General features: G+C 41.4%; 1 protein-coding gene across 1 annotated transcript in view; it reads left to right on the top strand.

Annotated features, from left to right (window-relative positions):
* The first annotated feature begins 8,488 nt into the window (after positions 1-8,488).
* otud7a (OTU deubiquitinase 7A) overlaps positions 8,489-13,590 on the top strand; it is a 33,281-nt gene continuing 28,179 nt past the window's right edge. The window contains exon 1 of the mRNA XM_076089130.1: positions 8,489-8,616. The gene's annotated coding sequence lies outside the window, so the exon portion shown is untranslated. The remainder of the gene's footprint in view (positions 8,617-13,590) is intronic.

Consider the following 13,590-nt stretch of genomic DNA (forward strand, 5'->3'; position numbering starts at 1 on the left):
TCTGAGCACAGAAACTTGACAATTGTCTGCATTACCCACGTTTACCACTAGAGGGAAGCATAATACAGTATTTCAATAACAAGTGCTGTGTTGCTTAGGCACAAATGGTGGATGCAGTTGGGGTGTCTGAAACCTGCAAAATGTTACCGGGTATTCACAATAGGGAAGCCACTAAATGATCCATTATTGCATGTATGCATGTAAAGCATTGATGTTTACATGCAATTCTTACACCCTTTATATGGATACAACTGTATACAAGGTATAAGGATTGCATGTAAGGAATAACCAAGCTTTTATAAAAGACTCTGTATTACAAAAATAAAAATCAGTTATACTTGTAATGCAACACATTGGTATGAGGTCACTTATGACAAGTGCTCTTTACAATGAACGTCAGACCGACTATAAATGATCAGCCCGATTACCCTGTATGGTTGATGACAGTGGAGTGTGATAGTCCAATGTTGTTGACACAGACACCACAGGGGAAGTAGATGACGAGCCCTGTGCTTGAGGCAGAGAAGCCTTTTGAAATAGCTCTACTAAAATGGCTTTTGAATGAAAGGTGAGGCAGTGCATGTGCGGCAGGGTGACATAGTGAGTTGGAGAGCGTCCTTCAACCTAGAGGTCCTTCAGCAGGGTTCAAGCTACCGTCTCAGGGGCAAGCATCCACCATGCTAACATGTCCTTGAGCAAGACACCGAATCCCTCCAAATTCCTAGGATACTGCTCTGACCTCCCACAGGAGAAAGACCATTATTTCCGTCAGGGAATCAACTAGTCAAGTATCATGTTATTCAGTACAATCTCTGATTTAACCGTCACCTGATGTCATAATCACTTTGCTTTCATGTTGTCTTGTCTCTGATAAGTCAGAAACAGTTACCTTTTGAGAAAGATCACATTAACTGTTAAAAATCAGGCCTGATTTGGTTGTTCCTCTTACCTTCAAAGTACTGTCCCAAGGGGCAGTTAGCCAGAGGGCACTGCCCATGTAGAGGAGGGTTCCCACCAAGGCACAGGTCACAGTTGGTTGACCCAGGTCCATGGCATGTCTGGCAGGAGTTGTGGCAAGACTGGCAGAGCCACCCACTGGAGTCACTGAAGGTTTGCTGGGGACACTGCTTTATACAGTCACCTCCTGACAGGGCAGTAAGTAGAGAAGAAGTTACACTAGTTTTTGATACAGCACTTCATCTGTATCAGCAAATAGTAATCTTGAAAAACCTAGCAGAGACAATGCTGTAGATAATATATAATTTACTATTTCAACTAATATCTATTGAGGGAAGTTTCAAAGACAGTCTTACTATCATATGCAGGAGTGCCCAAACACTATGTGATATGGTAACATAAAACATTTCAGGAGGGCAACACAATGTTGAGAATCAGTACAATCTATTTGTATTGAAACATAGCAGAAAAACAAGCAATGTGGCTCTGATGTGGTCTCAGATTAAAATCTCATCAAAATATCTTCATTTACTTCTGTCTGCCCTTTCAGGATCTCTCTCTCTCTCTCTCTCTCCAAAGTCCATACAACTGCCCAGGTACATAATATTACTAAAATATTTCTTAAACTAGAACTTGTGGCTAAAGAAGAGCGAATAAGCTGACCTTCTGTGATAGATGCTGTCTGACACAATGTATAACCACATGCCCATGAAATATGTACATGATAAAATCACATTGATAGAGTGGATGTATGCTCGCTGATCTGTTATTAAATAGCTACAGGCTTTGCTTACAATCTCAAAGCAATTGTTGTCTTTAGATGCCCATAGAGAACACAGCCTAAGAACAAAATCATAATTCCTTGTTTGCATAAACCATTCATTTGCATATCTCATGTTACTGATTTGCTGACATGGACATGATTTGCAATCCAAATGAAGACTCCAGAGTGCCATCATTTGTCTTTAGCAAGAATGATTGATCACTCTCTCATACACAGGGATTAAAGAGTATATTACACCCAAACTATACTGGTACCGTGTAGGACAAAGAGGTCACCTGAATCCTTTAGTGTGCTAGCAGTAAACAAAATATACAAAGAAATGGTCATTCTTTGCGACCGGTACCATTGAGGAAGTAACCAGGCTGGCAAGCAAGACAGCGTGTGATACTCCTGCAATCTGTGCATGGTGCTGGACAGGACAGACACAAACCCCTGCCCCAGTCTTCATAGGTGCTCTGGGGGCAATGCCTGCGACACTGGTGTCTGAAACTGCAAAAGAAAAGGTTGATTCACAACTAAAATCAAATACTATCCAAAGTGTTGCCCAATAATCCATAACAGTTAACAAACCATATGTCTAAAACTCGGGTTGGTCTATGTGTGTGTGAAATTTGTCAATAAATTGTTGACTAAAACTCATAGCTATTAACCAAAAAGAAGCTCCTTTTTCGAAAGCAAACATGCAGAACAAAGCTATTGAAATATGAAAGACCTGATGAAAACTATTGTGATTGTATTGTATGATGTCAAAGCTTTACAGTGAATAAAGAAAGGCTTTGCCCACATGGATGAGTCTGAGGCTGTGAACTGAAACCAGGGAAAAGACAAAACAAACCGCATGCAAGAGGAAATCATGCACTGTGTCAGTCCACAGCACACCTGCAGCTCTATTGTTGACTTCAATTCTGTCCTTAACCAAAAGGTGCACTCAGTGAGACATCAGTAAGGACAGCAAACAGACATCAAAACATAATGTAGGCTGCTTTACTTGAAGCTTATCATGGTTCTATTCTCTTCTTAAGGCAGAAAGTTAATTGGTGTTTTATTTGTAGCCCAGAGGCATGGGGAGATTTCTCTCATTAACCTGTCCTATTAGTCCTTCGGGGCTTAACTGAGCTATTAAACATGAGACAGCTGTCCTAAAAACAAAATCTAGCCCGAAGGAGCTGAGATATTGAGTTGCAAAAATGTCACACATAAAACATTTAAACAAGAATGACTCCTAATTTAGAGACTTAAACACTCTAAATGAAACGAGCTAAACAGCAATAATAAGCCACTAACTTATATAGTGCAACATGCTCTGCAGACACTTTCCAACATTAGAGAATTTTACCGCCGACAGTCTAGACGCAATTCCTGCTGCGTTGCCATGGATTTGGTGCTAAGATGCAGTGGTTGTTTGAGAAGGAACAGCTGGAGGCGCCACAGTGCATCCATCAACTCACTCCCAATAGCAATTGGTGCAGACCAGGCCCTGTCTCTGGCCTGGAAACAGTACACCGCTCAAGAATCTGCGGGATGTTTAAGAATCCCTCTGTGCAAATATTAGACTATCCATTCCAGGAGAGCACATCAGCATTTCCAAAGGAACTTTTGTTTAGGGCTTTTACTCCTTGAATCGGTTAGGAAAAGGTGATAATACGCTTTATGCAATCCCTAAAGTTAAGAAAGCTTAAGTAAATAAACTGTAAAAACTATATTGAGAGTGAATCACAACTATTTCTTGGTTTAGCTGCACAGATAATCCATAGAGATGAAGATAAATGTCAAGCATCAATCATGCTGTGACTCTTTTCAATAGCCAGTGTTTTATACGAGAATAACATTGGCTCCACAGATCCACAGTTGTGCCAAAACTGTCTGGCTTAAACATTTTTCATTACTACTAGCAAAACCTCGGTAGTGGAATTTCTTTAAGTGCTGGAAACTGTCACAATCTATCACTGTGAGGCTCTTCCTGCAGTTGATGATCGCCCCATGCTCTATGGGGTTTCTTTCATTGGTGTTTGCCTCACATGGTAGATGTAATAAGTACTGCTGCCACAGAAATGAGTGAGAGGACCTGCTGTTTTAAATCTCTAAACTATTACTGTTAAAGTAAAACTTACACAATTAGATTCACAGAAGAAGACTGAGTATCTCATTGAACCTATGTAAAGGCAGTACGAGGAGGTGAGTGCAGTGAAGCGGGGAATTTTCCTTCAACCCTCCTCCGCTGTGATTCACAAGAGCAGTCAGTGAAGTCAAGATGGTACACCCTACATAATCACACCCGATACTGGCTACGCTTTCCACTTTTACTTCTTCTCTTTACTCCTCTCCTTTACACACATAACATAAAAACACACACCGTTAGGTATCTCAGTGAAGCTAACTACTCTTCTGTGCTCAAACCAAGGCTCAGGTAACAGTGTACGACTCCGAATGGAAGGTAACCCGACTAACACAATACCAGGAGGCCTAAACTCAGGGGGGAGAAGTAAACAATTGAAGGTCTGTTCTACCTCTGTAACCTCCCAGTGATAATGTGGTGTAAACAGATATACAGATGAAATGTAGTGTGGCGTGAATAAAAAGGAACAGAATTGAATGAAAGGTATAGTGTATCAACTCACAAACTGCATATTGATTTACTCTTTATGTATCATGGCAAAGGCAATGCTAATAAAAACAATTCCGAGGTCATTTAGTTAGTTAGAATTAAAGCCTAACAGTTGTATGCCTCTGCCAACAAGTCATGTTGCAGTTTACATCCATGTCTGTCAAAAATGTCATCACTTCATAATTGTATCCTATTAGAAAGAAATGAATTATTGAGTTATGGCCAAAAACGTGTTTCGTGAGGTCACAGTGACCGTTGACTACAAAAAACTGACAATCAAGACCAGAAACTCGTGTTTACGATGTTTACTGAAGTAATAAATCAATAAAAAGTAAGGTAATTTTCTCATAGACTTCAATACGATCTGACTTCATTTTGACGGAGTAGCCCCCTGCTGGCTATTAGAAATAATGCAAGTTTAAGGCACTTCCACGTTGGCTTCAGTTTTCAAACCGGAAGGGTGCCGCCTGGAAGGTACAAACGTACGGACAACCCAAAAACATAATAATCAGCAACAATTTTGAGGATAGATAAATATTGTATGTATTGCAGTAGGCATTTATTTTACTATTGTTGGACATTGTATTAATCATGCGTCATCATACAATTAATTAAATAGTTGGATTAATCTAAACTAATCTTTAGTAGCAGCCTTAATATAAAATGTTAGCTATATAAAATAATACCTAAGAAAGCATTTGATATTATTGCAGAAAATATGGGAGGATAGAAAAGTGCACTTATTAAAAGACAATTATAGAAAGAGGAAAACAACTCACAGAAAGTAACCTTCCACGCAGCTGTTGCAGATATCAGGGTCCTCTGTGCAAAAATGAGAAAAAAAGGTGATTAATTAGAACTCCTATGGAAAAGCAGCCTTCATTGTGCACCATTATTATTACCAGGGTTATAAAAATACACAGCCAATGAACCTTACATTAGGGAGGGAATAGTATGGTGTTGTATGGTGACTTGCCTGTGGAACATGCTTTGCAGCCCATCTCACAGTCGATGCACTCCCCTGTATCCGGGTCCTGCACCTGCCCTGAAACCCAGACATCCAGCATAATAACATTGAATGACTTTCTCTTAAGCTACAGCCAACACAGAAACTATACTTTACATTTACCTATGACACAGGACGCAGTTTGGCAGACTCCATTTTGGAGTTTGTAGTGTTCCCGACATTTGGCACATATGTTGCCATCTGTGCAGAGTTCACAATTGGCTATGCAGGGCAGACAGTCATAGTGACCCCTGTCAGGATAGAGTCCCCGGGGGCAGTGTGTCCGACAGCGACCTTGGTGAAGGAAACGTTCCTGTCCATCTTCATCTGAGGAGGAGGAGTAGGAGGAGGAGGACACAGGGGATTTGTTAATATAAAGCCTACTGTATTTTCTCTTCTGATGAAGATGCCATTAGGCATACGGAACTCCTGCCAGGAAACGCCATTTCCAAAAATCTAGACTCTTCTGAAAGTGGAAATCAATGATCTTCTCATAATAAATGCGGAAGTAGAGCCAAATGGGCCCATGGAAAGAAAGAAAGACAAAAGGACAAGCTGCCAACTGTGTTAAAGTTCGGTGTCTTCAGCACTTAACACATATTGCAGAAATCGAAAACAGAATATAGTAGCTGAACAAATGGATGTCAAAGCCATGAGCAACATCATCAACTGATGGCTGCAGCACAGGATGTTGACTGTAGGCCTGCAAATAACAGATCACAGTTTGAGATCACTTCAAGACTGATGTTGCTCCAACTAATGTAAACAACGGCAATCAGAGGCCGAAGAGAGATCAGAGCTGTGGGCAGAGACAGAGGCAGAGTCTTCTGTTGGCTCTAATGATTCATTCTCTGCCACCTGCCACTAGCACCTGAGGCCTCTCTGGAAGCATCCCAGTTACAGCATTGTCTCATCTGCTCGTTGCTGCACTTAAGATGTGTGAGACAGGGAGGAAAGGGGCCTTTCTGACCCTTCCACTTCCCAGAGATTCAACCTCAGCGAGCACAGAGAAATGTGACTTCTATATGACAACATGCAACAGAGCATGAGGAAAGCGGTAGAGTCTTTTGGCTTTCGAAGTGGGTTCAGAAAGAACAACAAAACGTATAATATAATCAATGTACATTGAAATGCAGTTAGTAAAATCAGAAAGGCATCATTGTGACAAAGTCAAAATGCATATATTAAAAGAATATATATAAAAGAAAGGGGTATGTGTGAGGGAAAGAGAGACTTGCAGGTTTTTCAGGTTACGCCCAGTGAACTGCAACAGTATAATACTTCTAGCCCGAGGGGATATTCTTTCCTTTCCCTCTGATTAACAAAGGCCCCATTCTAACATGATCAGATTACACCGTGTAAACTCGGGAGAAAAATGATCACACCTTCATTTCTTACCTATTTCAAAAGGTGCCCCTGTGACAGAAAAATCCAACCCAAAAAGTTCTACATTCAATCTCTGACTGTTTACCAAGAGTAAAGGGTAAACCAGAGCTGAATGCTCCTCTTGTAATTCAAAAGCATTCAAACAACTTTGCATCTGTGGAGCCCCAACTAAATAAATTAAAATTAAATTAAAACAGAGGAATTATATCGGTTAATGGCCAGCAATTCACGGATCACATTTGCGCAGCTCATAGAGAAATAATGACAAATGTAAAATTTGTCATTTGATGAAGGATATTGTCTAACTTTGATGAAGCCTTTGTTTAGCTGGTGATTTATTTGTTGTCCTTGCATAACTAGGGTATACAAACCATCACTTATTTTAAACCCCTGTTAAAGTAAATCAAGGGCATCGTATTATGAAGGAAATAAAAGATTTAATTCATATATAATTCGCCTTTTCCTTTGGAAAAGCCATCCGTGATTTTATGCTGCGTTGAAAGAACATTTGACTCACCAACTCCACAGGTAGTGCATTCAAACAGCTCGTGCCCGTCGCACTCGGAGCAGGTGGGGTGGCAGAGGACACACTGGTTCTTCAGCATAAACTGTCCGCTCAAACAGGGCGATGAGGGTTTACATCCAATAAATCCCACACAGTGGAGAAAGATCACAAACGCGACGTCGGACCGCATTGCTGCTGTTCCGCGAGGACTTTCACTGGAAGTGAGGGGGGGGAAACAGACAATCAGTCAGGAGTGCCTCCACAGACGCAGTGTCCGTGCAGCAGGTACGCTGGCAGATCGATATGGGGCTCTGTGACACCAGCACAGAAACAACTCGCAGGACCAGTTCGCCCAAGTGAAGCACTCGACAATGAGCGTGGAGTGCGGGCAGCATTTAGTAAAAGAAGAAGAAAAAAAAGAGAGCAACCCTGCTGTGTCACAATAGACTACAGCCTTAATAAACAAATCACACCATACATGCATACTGTGGCTGGAGAAAAACGCTAATTGAGATGATCTGTCTGTTTGCAAAGCGTTTGGTGCATGTGTTTATCCTTCTAATTAGAAACAGGGAAGTTCAGGTGGTATACCTGCCAAACCAAATGCATTACAGACTATAATTAATTAGCTGTTGCGTAGCCTTCTAAAATGTGTATTGCTATAACTAGGTCAACATATTTAGCATGTGTAGGCTACCTTACATTATACGCCACTGGTTTCAGGATTCACTCAACAGTAATGTTAACTAACTAATGTTACATTTAAGGCTAGCTAACGGTAGATTTGTTAACGTTTCAGCAAGGAATGTATAGTAGTTTATTCGACTAAAGGGAACACTTTAACCTCAAAACAATGAAGAAAATACAATTCGTAGGCGACTTATGCTTGTTTTATAGGCCACATTTAAGCACTATATAGCTTCTCGGAAGAATGAAACGTTAATTGCTATTAACTTAAATGATGGGACTGTTTCAACTGTTTTAATTGTAGTGTAAAACCCAGTGATGCATACAGCACGAGCAGTTGTCTTCTTTACATCATATTAATATAAAGTCCTAAACCACACAACGCCACTATATGCATCGGACTTTGGTAAAATATCAAATCCAAGTGACGACACAGCGGCCTCTCGCGGCTCCTACCCGGATGTGTGTATCCGAGCGCGTGAGTCAAACGTCCTCACCGGCCGACGTCACGCGGCAGCGAGGCTGCTTGGAGGAGGCGTGGCTTTGTTCTGCTGCAGCGGAGAAATATGACATGGGGATGAGCGAGAGAGAGAGAGGGAGAGACACAGCCTTGACAGGAATTAACGGTTCGACAGAGGTCTGGACTGCAAACCTTAGGATGGGGAGTAATGACTGAAAACAGAACGGTAAGAGACAGACCTGCTTTTATTGCATTTTGCACACACAGCGCCACAGGCCGATTCATGGCTCATTTGACAGGGAACACAATAGGCTACCACTGCAGACAGGTGCACCTGCCTTTATGCGAGTACGTGCTTCGATGCATTCAACTTCAGGTTCCGTGCGAATACCTTTTTATTTTAGGTCGAAGGCAAATGCATCGAGGCCACACATCTCATCGACGGTTTTGGGATGAGACGCTAGTCTGAGAGTGAAAGGCTGTAAACATGGATGTGGTCTGTATGCTTAGTCACAGACCTTTGTGATGTAGAAACATACAGTAGCATAGGTAATACAAATATGAGAGAGCTGAGAATATAATTTTGTGATGGTGGCATATCTTTAAAAGAAAACAACCAGGGCTATTAGCTTATTGGAGGCTTTGGTTCTTTTTACAGACATGCAATTTAAATCATCACAGTGTATTTTGGGCCAGATGGCTGAACATGTAGATGGTGGAATACATAACAGCTACATGTTTCATATAGTAAATCAAAGCAGTCTCACTCTTGGTTATATGTTCATCTTAAAATGAAACCTTACAATAACTGCAAATACCACTGCATGGTTTAATTCTGGTGCCCGTATACGCTTCTTTTATTGTTGGCCTGGTTCACAATATCGGCTGCCTGTAAAGATGGTGAGGCCACTAATTCGTTGCTATGTTATTTTTCAAAGACCTACATAATAAAACCTTTAATCTATCATTAATATCAGCTTATATTTGAGCTGGGTACAACACTAATGAAATGAACTCCATGGTTTCCTCCTGGCCATTTTGGAAGATGATGATGTACATCAAATCAACTCGTTTACTGTCTTACCCTTACAGCCTATTAACCCTGTCCCAATGCTTCACTTGGGCACATGAGATGGGCAGCTGACCGTAGTGGAGTCCGATTTTGAGACAGCTTGTATAGATGGGCAGAGATACGAAGCAGGGCCCGTAGCTGCCAGGCCATGCCAGCTCCACAGAGGGCTTTAGTGCAGCAGGGCACTGGGGAGAGGGCGCTTGGCACCTGATCAGTTACCACAGTGAATTCTGTTCCTGTCACTGGCATTTAGCTACAGAAAAGCAGAGCAGAGATGACGGTTGTTGTTGAACCCAGTTGGGCTTTCATGTCACATGTGGCAGGGCCGCTTTATCAAAGTGCTTGTCGACTGATACAAGATGACATTCCTTTGCAAACATCTGTGCCAGTTGCCCACTACCTACTTCAAACACCTAAGAAGAAAACGTTACACTCATAAGCTTTTAATGTAAAAAAAAAAAAATACAACACTGGTTGCATTTTTAGAATGACTCTTTAAGTTTACATTTCTACATATTTTGAACCCAAAGGACCCAGCAGCAATGTGTGTTCTTCCTCTGGTATCATGAGGGAGGAATCTAAAAAAACAATGAAGGTAAATGATCAGGTGAACCCTGAGAAGCACCTGGAAAGGGGGCTTGAATCTCTTGTTTCCTTTTGAAAAGAATCCCACGTCTCCATGCCTGATTTCCCCCCAAAGTTTAGTCCTACAGAGGACATGAAATGAGTCAAGTGCCCATGGTAATCACGGCCCAATCACTGCACGGCTCTGAAGTTGGCCCTGTTCTTCAGACATCTCTACAGGTGGGATAGCGATGTTGAGTGTTCTGTCTGCAGGCAGCGGGAGGTCAGCTGGAGGCCATGGAGGCAGGCACAGGGGCTCCTCTCACACATCAGGGGAGGGTGCTTTCCACAGCCACTGCCCTGTGGTCACATGTGAGTCTGTACATTGGCCTTGATGTCGGACAGGTACTTCTGGAAAATTTGTCTCCAAACCTTCTCAAATGTGAATATGTGGCAACGTGAAATACACCTCCAAATCACAGACAAATTAAGTTGTAAGCCTTGTGTCATAAAGCTGTAATAAATCCTCACACCAGTATTCCCTTCTCTGCTGTGGTAAAGGCTTCAACCACAGAACACGTTTACTGCAGAAACCATTTAACCGTGATTTATGAACGCTTTTATAATGAATCCATATTTTACAGTGTTTGCGAGGTCAGGGTTTGGGTTTAACGTTTGTTTGTTTTCTAAAGAGGTGTACAGGGGATTCTACATGGCCTGTGACTATAGTCCGAAGGGACCCATACGCTTCTGAAAAGATGATTAGAGGCCCGGACAATAGCCTGATGTCATCTTTTGTATTTCGTGCCTAAATGAGGAAATCTAAACGCCAATGTGTGAATTTCACTTTTTTGATTGCAATATGATAGAAAGGTTTATTGTAATCACGATGTACTGCCCCCGAAGACACCATAGAGCTGGCTTTTATGGCTATTATGATATAATAATATTATAATAATATGCAATTATGGCTATTACGGTGTAGCAGAGATATTGTCTATTGAGGTTCCAGTCAACCCGGAGGTTTTGCAAAAGATGATGTTTCTGTAAAACATTTTCATGACAACCGAGTTTGTTGTTTTGAGTTGAGTTGGCATATAAACATTTTTACAGTTGCACGTATTAAACTCTCATTACCTCAGCGTGTGTGTTTATGGACAAACAGAGCTTTTTTCCTTCATTCTTTTATCCAAATGTGACACATTTAGCAACAGGAGCTGGATGTTACATTTTGCCAAGAAGATATCCTCTGTGACAGACATAGGCCTAGCTTGTGTATGCGTACGTGTACACGTGTGTGTGTGTGTCCGCGCCACCTAATTGCATTTGTGTTGCTTAGCGTCTGGTGCTGAGTCTGGGAGCAGGCTGGCGGCTGGAGACGTCTGTCATTGTGACATTCTCCCCAAAAGGCCCAATGGGCACAGCCATCCCCTGTCCGGCCTCGAATCAGCAAGGGAGCAGTTCCCAAATCAAACAGAACACTGTTGCACAGGATACCCTCGGTGACTCAATATAGATTCACCCAGGCCCACAGCGTAGGTCATTTCCATTCATTCAGAAAAACAGGTCAGTTCTCTCTGCAAAACCCAGCTGCATATGTTGGAAATTCAGTGTATCTCCATTTTGTCTCCATTTTGTCTCCGTTGAAGGAAGTGTAAAAAGGGAAATGCAGGTTAGATGCCACCCTGAGAACAGAGGAGCAATACCGCTCTTGTTCAGCTTGCTTTCTACGTCATTCATTTTCTTAAGTAGAGAAAAGAAATGCTCTGCTGTTTGTCACTGTCACTGCCCTTTCTTTCATCTTTCCCTTTCTCATCTGTAGTTATATTCCGCCACTCTTCGTGGTCTCCTTTCTGGTGACAGGACGAAGAAAGATGTCTGAGATGACTCAAGAGGGTCAATAAGTACAGTAGCCTATTTTTTTTGTACAGCATATTTATCTTACGAAGGTTTGCAGGGAACTTTATTTTGACGTCACCCGTTTTAAACAGTAATGCGGTTGCACATATTGTTCGGATGTATACTCATTTCACAGGAATATGTGGTGGCTTTATGCTCTGATTATTTACCCTGCAGCTTCTTTCCTCCCACTGCTGTATACCTCTCCCACACACTCTCATAAGCCTATTGGCGACCCCAACCCACCCACATACTACTGTGGGGTCTGCACCCAGAGTGACGTCACTTGACATAAAGATTGGGTTATTGGAAATGTTTAGGAGAAAATTGACTGATTATTTGTTATAAGAATAAATCAGATATTTTTTAAACAAATCCTCATTCACATTTATGCAACCTACTTGTATCCCACATAGAATGCACAGGTACATCATTCTCAGCTTGAGAACTCTGTAACTGATTTTCGAACCCATTACATTTTGGAGCATATACACATTTCTATATAATTCTAATGTTGGAAATATATCCTGACATATATAGTGGTTGTGCTTGCATATCATGAAAGACTGGATTATTGGCCTTGGCGGAGGTCTGCTCTCTCCGAGTGCCCCTCTAGTTATAGCATGTAATTGAATGGCTATTGCTGGAAGATTTACGACCATGAATAGTGTCAGAAGTGCGAGATGATTTCATAGAAATCTGAAAACTCTAAAATCTGGTTTGGGGACTGAATGGGGTTGAGAAGCCCAGCACAGCTCTAAGAAGTTAAACTTGAACGCTGCACCCGGTCATGTAATAATGAGTTTAAGGTTTGTTCTACAACTAAATAATGACTGGTTAAAGTCATATCAAAAGTTATTCCAAACAAATGCCTAGTAAATTTAACAAAAAGTGGGATTAGAGGCTAACTTTGTGCTACAAAGATTATTATAAAATATAAAATTACAACATAATCAATTGGCCGAATCAAAAAAGTGGTATATTATGTTACATTTTTTGACTAGCTCATAAAACCCCTGATGTAACACACTTAGATTTGCAAGCCAACAAGCCAATTAAAAGTATACATATTAAATAATAAAAATCCTCGTAGGCCGTATCAGATCAGTTAATAATTCAAACAGACCCTCTCTGTTGGTTCTTAAACCCTTTGAACTATAAAAGGGAAACTTGTATCAGTTACTGATAGAGGTCCGACACATCTTTCCTTCACAATGTACCCATACCTGCTGAATGCTCTTTCTGTGGGTGCACTTCAGGCCAGTTTGGAGAACTAACGTCAGACAAAGTTACTAAGTCCAAAATACTTGATAATTGATGTCTTTTGCCTCTTTTGGGGGCACAAAGTCCATCTTGGCCCTCAGTAATGGGAGTAAATCGTTTTGCAGCTTCCATTAACTGTTGCCTGGCTCTGGTCAAGTAAATGGCTGTTGCAGTTAGCATCAGTTCCATTTGGATAGCTTATCGTTGTGCCTTCATCCAAACTGACCACAGTAAAGTACCGGAAGCACTGCCGTTAAGTTCAGGGTCATATGAAGCTTCCTTCTACAGGTTTACAAACGTGGATGCACACAAACAGTCAAAAACAAAGGCAGTGACACCTGTGTTGGAACTTAATTGACCTCAATACTGAAGTTCAGAAACTGTAGCATCTTCCTGAACTTC

Source organism: Anarhichas minor, unplaced genomic scaffold, assembly GCF_050575085.1.
Source record: "Anarhichas minor isolate MPS153535 unplaced genomic scaffold, ASM5057508v1 ptg000011l, whole genome shotgun sequence".
In the NCBI taxonomy this organism is placed as follows: Eukaryota; Metazoa; Chordata; class Actinopteri; order Perciformes; family Anarhichadidae; genus Anarhichas; species Anarhichas minor.